This window comes from Mesocricetus auratus, unplaced genomic scaffold (genome assembly GCF_017639785.1).
Source record: "Mesocricetus auratus isolate SY011 unplaced genomic scaffold, BCM_Maur_2.0 Super-Scaffold_100008, whole genome shotgun sequence".
Lineage (NCBI taxonomy): Eukaryota > Metazoa > Chordata > Mammalia > Rodentia > Cricetidae > Mesocricetus > Mesocricetus auratus.
In genome coordinates, this window is record NW_024429192.1 from 43,712,542 (window position 1) to 43,726,183 (window position 13,642).

Consider the following 13,642-nt stretch of genomic DNA (forward strand, 5'->3'; position numbering starts at 1 on the left):
AAAATGATGCACATTTCTGTCTTGAAATTTTTATTGGCTTCATTTTCTACCCAGGATAACTAAACAAATAAAGATAATTGGGCAAATTAAGATGAAAAAAGCATGCTAATCACTTGTCATTGTGTTCTCATCAACTGATAATTCATCTGGTTCTGATGCTACCATTTAATCTACTTCCTTTCAATTTGGGTAATGTCCTACTCTAATCAGGGAAATTAAACGCCTACTCGATTATAAAGGAAGCTTCCAAAAGACAGAACACAAGAACCTCAGCTATTCACATGTGGATTTTGTTCAATAGCACCTGCACATATGTCAGCAACAAGAGGCCCACTCTAACACTACTTTCATGGGAATTCAAATGAAAGGAAATTAAATGTTGTGTGATGATCAATACTTTGTGTTCTGAACAGAGAAAGGACCCATGCTGAAGAAAAGTGCAGAAAAAGATTATGCTGAAATTTAAAATTCATTCCACTCCTCCAAAATTAAATGTACTCACAATAAATCATTCTACTGGGTCTCTGGACTTTAGTATTTCAATCACAGTTTATTTATAATAGCTTTTCCCTCACTTTCATCTGTAGATTTGGGAAGGGAGGAAGGAGCCCTCCAAATTGCATAATAACAAACAGCTGTGGTTATTCCCTAAATTTCCTAAGGAATAAAATACAAGTAATGTTATTTTTCTCATTTGTGTGTGTGTGTCTTGAAAGCTTCTTGTCACTGAACAATCTATTTATGATGTATTTACCACATTACATAAGAAAGAGAGATTACACAATGAGCTTAATCATGCTCAGCATGTTGCAAACAGTTCTTCTCTCAGTCAATATGACGAGGCAGAGAATTCCTATCAGAATTTATGATGCAGATCAGTCATACTGGACAGCAGTTACTCTGACATTTCCCCCTTATTCTCAGATACTTCCAAAAATCTCAGAACAGCTCCGTAGTGAAGCTGGAACAAATCCTGCCACCCAAGGACTCTTTAGAGCCTTATGCGGTCCCTCAAGAGTATGTTTCAAGGCAAGGGGCTTTGTAACGTTTCTGACAAGACATTAAACCCCAGAGGAAAGCCCTTCCACTTGCTCTATATTAAAATTCAGTTTCATTTTAAAAATAAAAGTTGAATTAAATCAAACTGTTTTCCTGTTATGTAAGATGCAAAATAACATCATATTTATTTGTGACTTCTTCAGGGACCTACAGCCTTCTCTGGCCAGAATGTCTAAAAGACCAGGGACCCTTTTTGTTGTGTTGAACCACAAATCTATTTTCTGAGGTATATGCTCATTAGCATCTACACATATTAATGGAAGTTAAAGGAAGGATTTGATTATTTTATTTTTAAATTTATAAACTGTTTTCTTAGTCTACAGAGCTATTTAGCATATTAGAGGTGATTCCCATGTTCTTTAGTTCATTTCCCTGTCTACCCGCTGCTTCTGATAGAACTGTTGTAGACAATTGTCCTGCAGAAGTGGCCACGCCTGGTCTGATGATGCATCCTCACTGACTATAGGCTTATGATGTAATCTGTCAAGTCAAAGCTTTGTGATAATTTGTTGGACAATCAGATTCATTTTTCAAAAGTCATTTTTAAAATTCATTATCTGTCTGGTGCTTGAAGCTATGTGATGAAGACTTTATTATAATTTACTCTTTAAATGAAGAAATTGGAAACTAGGTACTGTTAAAAGGTATTTAGTTCAATAAGTTCCTCAAATACATCCTTTGTATCCTGCCTCCTATAGTCTAAGTCATAACACATTTACTCACTCATTACATGAAAGAATAAATACATGCTTGTAGTCAACTTGCTGTCTCTTACAGTGTCCCCACCTGCAACATGCTCCCATTGCTATCATTCTCTGCCTCACAACAGACCCATTAGCATAGCAGCCAGCCAAACACAGATGACTCACTGAAACCATGATATAAAATGTGCTTCTTCCTTTTAAACTACTTTCCTTGGGTACTTTGCTGTGTTGACCAAAAACTGACACAGTAAAATCAGCATTGAAAAGGGGAATCCTTGTAGCACTCACCATGTGGTTCCTAAATCCTTGAGGTGGTAGGCAGGAAGATTTTTTAAATGTCTGGAGATGTAACGTATAAAGATTTGGAATGCTGCCAGAAGACTTTAATTGGAAATTATCCTGGAAGTATAGAAGATGATGGGTAACACAAATGGGGAGAGTAAAAAACTACTCATTAGGTTTCAGAAGGAAGCACGTACCCTACTGGCAATTGTACCAGAGACCAATTGTGTTGAAGTCTTTTGTACCTTTTCCAAGAATTTGTGTGAGGATAAATTTTTAAAGGTTATAGACTAATTGATAGGTGAAATTTAAAGGTGGCTCAGCATTCGGTCTATGGCATGAGTATTGCTGTCTGCTTTTAATCTGACTTACATTGAGAATTGGGAGCAAAAAAGGGCAGAGTGCAAGGATTAGAAAATCTTGCAGATTGGTTAGTAAAGGAGCATGCTTAAAGTTCAGTATGAGAAGGGCTTCATAAACAGGTTAGTATCATTCAAAGGAAGCCAGGTACTTTGCTTTAGGATAATAGGAAAGATGCTTTGAGGACACATGGAGTCACCACCAATCACAAAGTCAAGGGTATAAAAGTGTAAATTCATATGAAAGACCTTCTCTTGATAGGCAAGTACCCCTAGACTATATTTTTCACTAAGAGCTGCTGTGACAGTTTGAATGTAATTGGTCCCCATAAGGTCATACTGAATGGCACTAGTAGGAGGTGTGGCTTTGTTGGAGTACTTATGGCTTTGTTGGAGGAAGTGTGTCACTGTAGGGGTGAACTTTGAGTTTTCCTATGCTTAAGCTTCACTCAGTCTATGAGACCATTTCCTGTTGCCTTTGAACTCCTACCATGCCTCCCAACATCAGATAAGGAGCTATAGGATTGGTGTTCTTTCCTGCACAGTTTTATGCTTGCTTCAGTTGAAACCCTTCTTTCTATGCTCCAGTTTTTGCCTTTGAGAACATCCACCCTGTGCTATCATCTCTTCTAAACACATAACTATCCTTTTACTTTGTAGGGACTTATCTCAGACCAAACATCAGAATTGGGTACATTGTGGCAGATATACACCCACTCATGCATTGTATATTTACACATGCTAAAGAAAGAATATGCTAGATATGAAATAATTAACTAGAAACATCTCCTAGATGTATTGGCAGCTGAAATAATTTTGGTATGAAAACTATTGTAAAATTCCATTGTTACATTCATATCTATGCACACAAACACAAAGAAAATGGCAAATCAACCCAATTCTAGAGAAAACACTTAAAGGATATACAAGTCAAAGAATTATTAATGGCTCCAGATTTACATGAAATCAAGGTAATGTAGACTTGAAGATGTTGGTTCTGAATACTTTTTTACAGAACAATTCTTTGATCTCTTGTCAGTAGACAACATTCAACTCTTAGCCCTTTCTGAACTGCTTCAATTTCAAAGGACTGCTTTGCATAAGGTCATACAAAGTGTCAGAAGTCAGTGACCTACATTTAATAATTTATCAAGATGCTAGACATTTTAAAGCAATATTGGATACTCTAGTGACCAATGAGGTCAGCTGAGGATGTTCAGCCTCTGTCATGATGTTTGTCTCTACTCTGCTCTCTTTCCTCCCCTTCCCTTCCCTCTCCTCTCCTCCCCTTCCATTCCCTTCCCTTTGCTTTTCTCCTCTCCCTTTCATTGTTGGCAAAGAGCTCCTGTAGCAAGTAAGCATTCTACACTGGAACTTCTGTCTCAGAAGTTGCTTCCCACCAAACCTAGAGAATGACAGTGATCTCTTATCTCTGTAAAGCTGAATGTTCTGCAAAGTTGCACAGTAAAATCAACCAAACTTATGGCAAACAAGCAAAACCACAAAATACAAGGACTGGGGCAAAGTTTAAAAGCAGGTAAGATGCAGACAACATAAAGTGCAGTGGATTTAACCACCAGATGTGTGTAGCCTTAATTCCTGACTCGTGCATCCCCCTTCAGAATGTGACTCTTCAGGGAACATAGTACCAGGAGGGACTAGCCTCATCTTAATGAACAAGAATGGGTTGCTTTTTCTTTCAATCATTTTTTGTTGCAATCTAGGGGTCACCATCAGGTATCTTTCTCTTTCTCATCTCTTTCCACCTTATCTTTTTGAGACAGGTTCTCTTACTGATTCTGGAGCTCACCATTGACTAGACAGACTGGCTTGTGATTCCTTATAATCTGACTGTGGGTTGGAATGGACGCGCGCGCGCGCGCGCACACACACACACACACGTACGCACGCACATACACTCACATACACACAACATACAGTTGCCCTTGTTCATAGTTTTCTTTACAGAAAAGTACCTGATTTTTACATGGTCACTGTAGATCTGGATTCCTGATTTCATGCACATATAGCAACTACTTCAACCACTCTTCCACTTCAGCATATTCTTTTACAATTTCTTTCTTTGTATTCCCAACCTTGTCGGATGGCCTAGAATACTTGGAGCTGCACTGAGGCACTCCTCCAGGACTTCCTGATTTTTTTCTTGCTAAGCTTTTCATGTGTCACTGCAACATTCTCAGTGATGTGGAAGGCTTATTCCTGACCACTTTACAACACTAATAGGGTTGAAAATTTCAATCTGGGTGCTGGAGGGAATAAATACTGATTCTTATTGTAAATGCAAGGCATAAAAGAGATGATACAGGTTATGCCAGGATTTTCTAAAAGAACCCTCCGTATGCTGTTAGCTGAACTGAGGTTTGAAACACATATGCACACGTATGGATGATGAATACATTTTAAAGAAATGAAAAGCCATGTAAAATGATATTTTGGTACAATCTTGAACTTAATGGGCATAGTTCAATTTCAAGTTCCTGAGTTTTCTTTGGATGCCAATCTCTGAGGACAGAATTGTCCTTATCTATCCATTTATTCTTATTTGCAGGCTCATTGATCTGCTAGAAATTGAGCTGATTTTCACTACCACCATGGTTTGAATGGATGCCCTTCAAAATTTAGGTGTTGTCAATGTGATTAAGAACTAGGGATTTTAAGATCTTAGACCATAAGGACTGCTTTGTTGGAGATGAAGGTTTCATAGAGCCTTCTACTAGTTTTTCCTTCTGGCTCCCACCCCAAGAGAAGTAAAAAGGATGTCTTTGGCTTTCTATTTCTGTAAATAGACACCATGACCACAGCAATTCTTATAAAGGAAAACATTTAATTGGGGCTGGCTATCTCACCAAACATTTGAATCCATACAGGTTTTCCCCATGCTTCCTCCCCTAGTACTTAACCACAAGACAACAAATATAAAAACCGGAAGTACGCATGAGAGCCAACCAGATGTGAATGAAGACATGTGTGTACCAGCTTTGGGAATGTGTTTAGGTTAAAGAAGTTCTGACAGCTGGGCTCAGAGGAAAAGCACAGCTTGTCACTGTTCTCTGAGTTAAAGTTACTACATTCACTTTCGGCGGGGGGGGGGGGGGGTAGCGTGGGAGTGGGAGGGGTGGCTACTTCTTAAAGGCATTCTAAATGATGAGCAGCTCATTAACTTTGAGAAACCCAGGAGACTTAGGCTATGACTTTGATGGAAATTTTGTGTAAAATAAATAACATCCTCACTGCATCCTGGCACCCAGAAGACACTTATCAAAAGACTCCTTAAGTTGGTTCAGCCCTGGGTTTTCACATCTCAAAATTTATACTTTAAATTTACTGCTCTTAGATCACTAATTCTTCCTATCCTTAAGGGAACATACCATTTTGTTTTAGATGGCATGATGACTAATCTTGATCTTCAACTTGACAAGATTTAAATCACCTAGGAGACAGACCTCTAGGCACTTTCCATGAGCATACTTCTGGTTTACTGGCTTAGCTGAAATGGGAAGCCAGGGATGTTGGTGGCAGCATTCCATGACCTGGGACCCCAGTGGAATAAAATGGAAAAAAGAAAACTGAGAAGCATCGTTTATCTCATTCTGCTTTCTGACTGTGGATACAATGTGATCGGCCCCATCCTGCTCCTGCCATCATGCCTTTCTGCCATGATGGACTGCGTCCCCCAGGACGGTAAGTCAACTAAGCCCTTCCTCCCTTATGTCTCAGAAATAAAAAGAATAACTAATAAAGACGGTAAACCAAGCTCTGCTTTAGCACTACTGCCCTCAAAAAGTTCGTGGTGACGAAAAGTCACCACGGACGTGCTGGTTCACACAAGCCACAACTTTATCCCCATCAAGGAACCAAAATCCTTCAGGATTCTGTACCTTATCCAGGAGGTTCTCGATGCATCCATCCCATGCACATCTCCTGCCCCATTTCTGTTTGTAAGGCATCTTTACTCGTTCTTCTACTCATTATCTTTTACTCATTATTCACTTCTGTTCCCTAGGACACCGACAAGACCATGGTTCTCCCATCTTCATGGGTTCCACTGAGCAGCCCACACTGGAGCCATCAGAGGGCTATTAACATTCTGCAATCACCCATTCATCTCATTCACATCAGGCTTCATTTCATTTCAAACCAGGTTAGAGGTAACAGAGACAAAAAGATGGTTAGAGTGCAGATAATTTTCAGAAATAGATCTGCTAATATCTCCCCTCCCCTCCTTCAGCCTAAAGAATCTAACAGGGGTGCTGTTGACTAGGTTGTCTTATATATTCTCACCTGTAGAATGAGAAGATTATTTTGAGCATTTTATGGTCTGAACTTCTCAAGTCTTTTTGGTCTTGGCTTTTGGCAATAGAAAGCAATTTTTTGTCTGGTTTGTTGTTTGATACTAACTGGGGCTGCAAATCCTACTGATTAAATAAGAGAGAATTTGCTAGATAATAAATGACACTGAGAATAGAACATGTATTAATTCTTTTTCACTTCAGTATTCATACACCATACCTGCTTGGGTACCTAAGCCCATCCCTTTGGGTTTTGCACAAACAGCTCAGGTTCAAAAGCAGTCTTCTTGAAGTCCAACCCTATCTTTGCATTGCTCCATTAGGAACTGGTTACAAAGATTTGAAAGGTGTCACTACAGAACTTCCCTGGATGGAAATGAATTTTCCGAGAATATTAAACTAAAGGGAACACAAAGCACCCAGTCACTCTATAGAATCACTACCCTCAGGCCTCCATCAGACATTCTCCTCTGCTCACCACACTAACTGCCCAAAGGCAGAACTCCACACCATGGTTTCTAATGGAAACTTGAGTTTTTGTGACCACTGTGGTTTCTGTAGCTCTTCTGCCACCCTGAGTGGACAATCAACTTTTGATCAGTTCGTCCCATCTCCCAATGAAGGTGCTTGAGCCCTGTGGCACATCGGAGGGTAGTGCTTAGGTGAGTGCAATTCAGAGCCCTGCAGGAGGTCATTAGTACCCAGCTCCACAGGTTCCACACAGCTGCCTGACTCTGTCTCCAGCTTCAGTTTACACTCTTTTCCATCCCGGAAACGTCGCCCACCTTTCGCTTTGTCTCTGCCACACTTCTGCTTACCACAGGCTGTATTTCTCAGAAACCGCTTTGGCTTTTTCTCTCTGATTTGTCTGATGCTATTATCACTTTGGGAACACTGTTCTTGGAAAAGTGTCCCAAAGCTCCCTCACAGACTCCCTTTTCTGTTTTTCTTCTAGCCACTTACTGTTTGTAAGATTGTCTACCCTCCCCTTTTGTCCCTGTGGCGATTGGGTGAGGCACAGAGACAGTTTTTGCATCAATGAATAGGCATAGCATCCCAGTGGGAAGCAGCGAGACCCAAGCCTGCTAGTGCATGGTGACCTTCTCTTTCCCGTTTTAGTGTCCTGTTTCTTTCCCCTTTAATGGCAACGTCTGCTTCCAGAAAACACTAGACGCAGATAGATGAAAGTTTGTGTTGTTTTTTGTTTTCTTTTTCTTCTTTTTCTCCTTCAGGGCCAATTACAGGCTGTGGTGATGATTTTCCTGTAGGGTCACCCAGACATTGTTTAATGAGCAGCATGAATTTGCCAGGCAGTGCTGTGTCTCAGGATTGGGGTCAGAGACTGCAAAATGAATTGCAAAATAAAACAAAAAAAAAGTTTTTGCAAAACACAGTGACAGTTTTACTCTCGATCAAATGTCATCTATTCTCCTTTGTGATATTTGAAGTATATCTTGCTAATGTAATAACATACCAACTAAGGGGGAAATAGAAGCTAATTTTCTTATGCAATAACCAAGTATTCAAGTTGGCTGGATGTTCTCAAAAGTTTATAATCACAGACTCTCTTGCTCTTGCTCTCTGAAGCGTGGGCTATCTGCAGATCAGGTGCCATTCTAAAAAAAACCCTTTGCCTTGCAGTTTTTCCCAGTTTCAGCATGTGGGGTGTGTTAGTTACCACACATTGCTGCCACAAAATACCTCCTGAAAAATAATGTGAGGAAGGCAAGGTTTTCAGGGCTTGGATTTTGCGGGGGTCACTCCGTGACAGTGGAGAAAACATGACAGCGAGCTAGTGAGCGTGCCATGGGGGCAGGCGCACAGGAACTGCTGTCTGGAATGTGCAGGCGGTCAGAAAGTACAGCGATAAGTATTTGTGTTCAGTGAGGTTTCTCCTTCTTGTGTGGGCCTTGGCTGAGCACATGGACTGGTACTGTTGACATGTGGGTCTTCCTGTCTCTGGTAACCTAATCTATGCAATCCTTTTGAGGCATGTTCAGAGGCTTGAGTGTAGTTCTGTTAAGATGACAGCCAATGCTAACCACCACACTAGATGCTGCAAAATACTACCAAAGCAGAACTTCCTTGTTCATGTACATCAGGAATAGTTACATCTAAGCCATTAAACTTTCCTGACTTTTGACTTTCAGTATAATATTTTCAACAACATATTTAGAAACCCCATCAGGATTGTCTTAGTTAGGGTTTCTATTGCTGTGAAGAGATTTCCGCAACGCTTATACAGGAGTTTAATTTAATTGGAGCTGGCTTGCAGGGTCAAAGATTTAGTCTATTATCTTCATGGCATTGTACAGGCAGACATGTTGCTGGAGAAGGAGCTGAGAATTCTGTCTTGCTCCAAAGACAGCAGAAGCTACTGTGAACCACACTGGAAATAGCTTGAATATAGGAGACCTCAAAGCCTATGCCCACAGTGACACACCTCCTCCAACAAGGCCAAATCTACTCCAACAAGGCCACACCTCGTAATAGCTCTACTTCCTAGGACCAAGCATTTAAACACATAAGTCTATGGGGGCCATACCTATTTCAAACCACCACAAAGACTAATATCCAGGGAATATTATTTATTCTGACCAGAATAAATATTAGACATTCTGGTAGCACTACTTTATAGTGTACGCTTATTATTTTGACCACAAAAGAAGTGAAACTAAAACATTTCAGGTGATAACCATTTGGACATGGACAGCTCACTCTTTCCTCAGCATTTCTCACAGCTATAATCAAAGTTGACTACGCTAAGGGACAGCTTAGTGCTGAAATCATTACAGTTTATTTGAATTGACAAAAACAAATAAATGAAGCTGATATTTTATTTATAGGCATTTTATTTAGAACATAATCAGCATTGCCAAGAATCCACAGACAAGTATAGATGCTGAACATTCCTAGCAAATAGCTCATTTACAGCTGAAAAGGCATAACATCGACATTAAAGATCTGTCACTTTATTCTTTTTCTAATACAGCATTTGGAGGGAACAGCTTTCCTGATCATTTATATTTTTCTTAATTAAAAAGTATGAGGCTTGTAAGATATGACAATTTGTTCAGTAATAGTTTTAAAAGGGATTTTACTGAAAACACAATAATTTCACTTCAAAACATAATTTTGACTCTTTAGATTTTTTTAAAGTTAGATTTTGATCAAACCATGAATTTTGAGGACCTGAGTCTTAAATGCTTTTTTTTAAATTGGTTCTTCAGTTTAGTGTGGGGTCAGCTAGAACTCAAAGTAGGTCAGTGCCTTGGGGAGGAAGCGAGTCATTGGCAGTTAGGCAGAAAGGGAAGGCTTGGAGGACACTAAACACCTGCATAAGAAATAGAATTATTGTATGGAGACACTACAGTGTTCCTCATGTTCTTTGCTCACAAATTCTATTTTGAAGAAAATATGAAGTTTTCACATTGTAAGTGACTGTCCAACCACTGAAATTAGTGTCTGTACACAAGGAAATGATAGTCTTCCACACTAACCTCAGTTCTACTTAAAGTTAAGAAAATGATATTTCTCCTCAGTAGGACAAGACTGTCCATTAAAAACACACTGTTTAATTCCTGCTTTGAAAATCATTTAGAACTTTCTTCTACATTGTCTTAGAAATAAATGGTTTCAGAAATTAGAGGCATCCTAGATCATTCACTTTCTTTCTATCCATCTGTATGTATGTGTGTATGTATGTATGCATGTATGTACGTCTGCATCCATTTACATATCTCTACCTATTTATCTATCATGTACCTATCTATCATCTATGTATTAACCTATCTCTATCATCTATCTATACCTTTATTTATATATAAATATGTGTGTGTGTTGGGGTTGAGGGACAGAGGAAAACTTTGCATGAGTCCAGTCTCTCTTCCACCATATGTGTTCCCCGGACCTAACTAAGGGCATCAGGCTTGGATGCAGGGGCCTTTGCCCTTGGGCCATCTCAGCAGCCCTCTGACAGGTTTCTGAGTGCTGGGATGACAGGTATATGCCACCCCAACCATGCTTATTCTTCACTAGATATTTTATTTTTATATAATAGCAGATTCACATAAACAAAGGAGTCATAAAATATAATAATCCTGTATTCAACATCTCTAACGGTAACCACAATTCGTCTACAGTGTAATCACAAAATAGATTAGACAAATCAAGACCACCACCATTGCCATCACCACACACACACCTCACGTTTCTGCTTTACTCACACTCTCTTTCCTCTTTTTCTGCCTTTCCCTTAATCCCTGATAAGGATTATAGATTGTTCTCCAGGTCTATACTTGTATCATTTCAAGAACTTATATAAATAAAACCACACAAAGTGTAACCATTTGTAACTTCATTTTAAAACTCAGCATGATTCTCTAGAGATACTATCCCGGTTACTGCATGCGTCAGTAGTTGGCTTCTCTTATTGACTGTATAGTATTTCATAAAATGAATCTGCCACAGTTTGCTTCATCATTCAAACTGAATCACTAAAGAAGAAAGACATCTATGGTTTTCTTATTTTTTGCTATCTATAATAGTGTGACTATAAAATCCCATGAAACCATGGCTTAAGTAATTGGATGACACTTGTTTTGTTTCCCTTGGTATTGGAGCTGGAACCCAGAGTTTTTGCATGCTAGGCATGGTTCTATCACTGATACACATTCATATCCCTTGGTAAAGTGTATATGGGTCTTATTTAATTGCCTAGTATGGCCTCCAACTCACTATCTACCTAAGGCTGACCCCCAGCTTATGAATCTCCCGCTTCAGCCTCCCTACTTCAGTAATTACAGGCACGTATTACTGTGCCTAGCTACACACTTAAGGGTTTTGTTGTTGCTGCTGTTTCTAGTTTTGCTTTTGTTGCTATTGTTTTTATTTTTTAAAGATACTACCCTACTCTTTTCCATTTGGGCATTCACATTCCCACTGCACTACACTAGTTTTCCATATGGACATTCACAGTCCCACTGTACCTTTAAGGGATCCAGCTTCTCCGCGGTCCCGGTGTTGTCATTCTTTTTCATTTCAGCCATTTCCACAGACATATAACTTCTGCGTGTAGTTTTGAGTTTTCATTTCCTGGCATCTGACAGCAATGACTGCCTCTGCATGTGCATGTCTGCCATTTATTCATCTTGTTTAGTGATATGGTCTGTTCATTTATTTTGCTCAGGTCTCAGTTTAGAAATATGTTGTTTTACTGTTTTTTTTTAATCTTTACATAATATAATGCTAGACAAATTAAACGAGTCACAAAAAGACTAATAATACTTCATGGCTTCATTAAGTGTGACATGCAAAAAATCAAGTTTCTGAAAGCATAATTAAAGTTAGGAGCTTTATGGTGGGGGGGACAGAAATTGGTTAAAGGGTAGGAACTTTAAATTATAAGATGAATACATTCTAAAGTTCTATTTTATAGTTAATAATACAGTATTATGTGGTGAAAATGACTAGGGAATCTTATGACTATGTAAGATGATGGATGAGTGAAATGGCTTAATTGTGATTACAAGTTAATAATGTATATGTATATCAAATTATCAAAATATATACCTCAAATATTTATCATTTTATTTTATTTGTCTATGTACAAATACTTGTGACAATTCTAAGAAATAATTTCTACAGTATTTTATATCACACATTTGAAAATATTTTCTGATAATGCTTAATATTTACATAGATTCTCTTAGTTTTTCTTCTGCTGTGTTTCGTGAGAGGTACATTGCCTCCATCCATTGCCTTGGCTCCCTAATGGGCAGATGGGTGACACTATCACAGGTGTGAAACGATACCCCAGATTCTGTAACTTCAGTGACACGAGCTATTCCTGTCTGATGAGTTCCTCCCACACCCCTTCAGGAAAGAGAACTCATCTCATCTGGGAAATACCCATTCTTAAGATACAGGTGAGGCCAATGGTGGTTCTTGGTGGCCTGACTCCAACTGCAGAATATACACAAAACAGGGTGGGTATGTGGTCAAAGCTTGTTGTGTCCTCTGTCACTGAGTATAGTGACCCAGGCAGCCAAGGCCCAGCAGGACAAGCAGTCTCCATTCATCTTCAGGAAAAAGTGGGGTTTTTTGAGACAGGGTTTCTCTGTGTACTCATGGCTGGCCTTGAACTCAGAGATAGATCTGCCTGTCTCTGCCTCTCAAGTGCTGAGATTAAAGGCATGTACCACCACCACCTGGAATCTCTTCTTTTTAAATAGAGAATTGACTTTGTTAGATTTCCTGGTACCTCAGGGAAGACTTGGAGGAGAATATGGTCAATATGCCGGGAGGCATATAGGATCGGAGATGCAGCAAGGTGAGATATCAGCCCTTGTATGAGTACTCATGTCTAGCTGGTAACAGACAGTTACATAAGGGAGTAGATTTTTTTTTCATTTCTACTTAAAGCTGCTTGGAGCTACATGCAGTTAAGTACTCCACTGAAATGCATTCCTGTCCTGGAGTTCTGAGCTTTTAGAAGTAACCAATGAATTCCAAACCAGCATACACATGTCTGCTAAAGTTGGACTTAATCTAGAAGACAGTTCCTATGAGTTTCATTTCTACAGCAGATTATAATATTATCAGAAATGATATTGCAAACACTGGACATGTATTAGAATAGACAGTAAGTATGGGGGATCCCAGCTCTGATCACTCTAACTTACTCATTGGTGCCAACTGGACAGACTGTGTATGCATGGTGGCTAACATTGGGCAGTATATGCAGTACTTTGTAGCTACATACTCATCTTTCATTGTTAGCTCTCTCAAACTCATCTACAATCCAGTAGAGTTCTAACAGAAAATCCCAGCAGCAATCTTGTGGAAACTGACAAATGGATTTTACATTGTGTATAGAAACATTAAAGATCAGGACTAGCCAAGAAAATCATGAGGAAGATGCAAATAC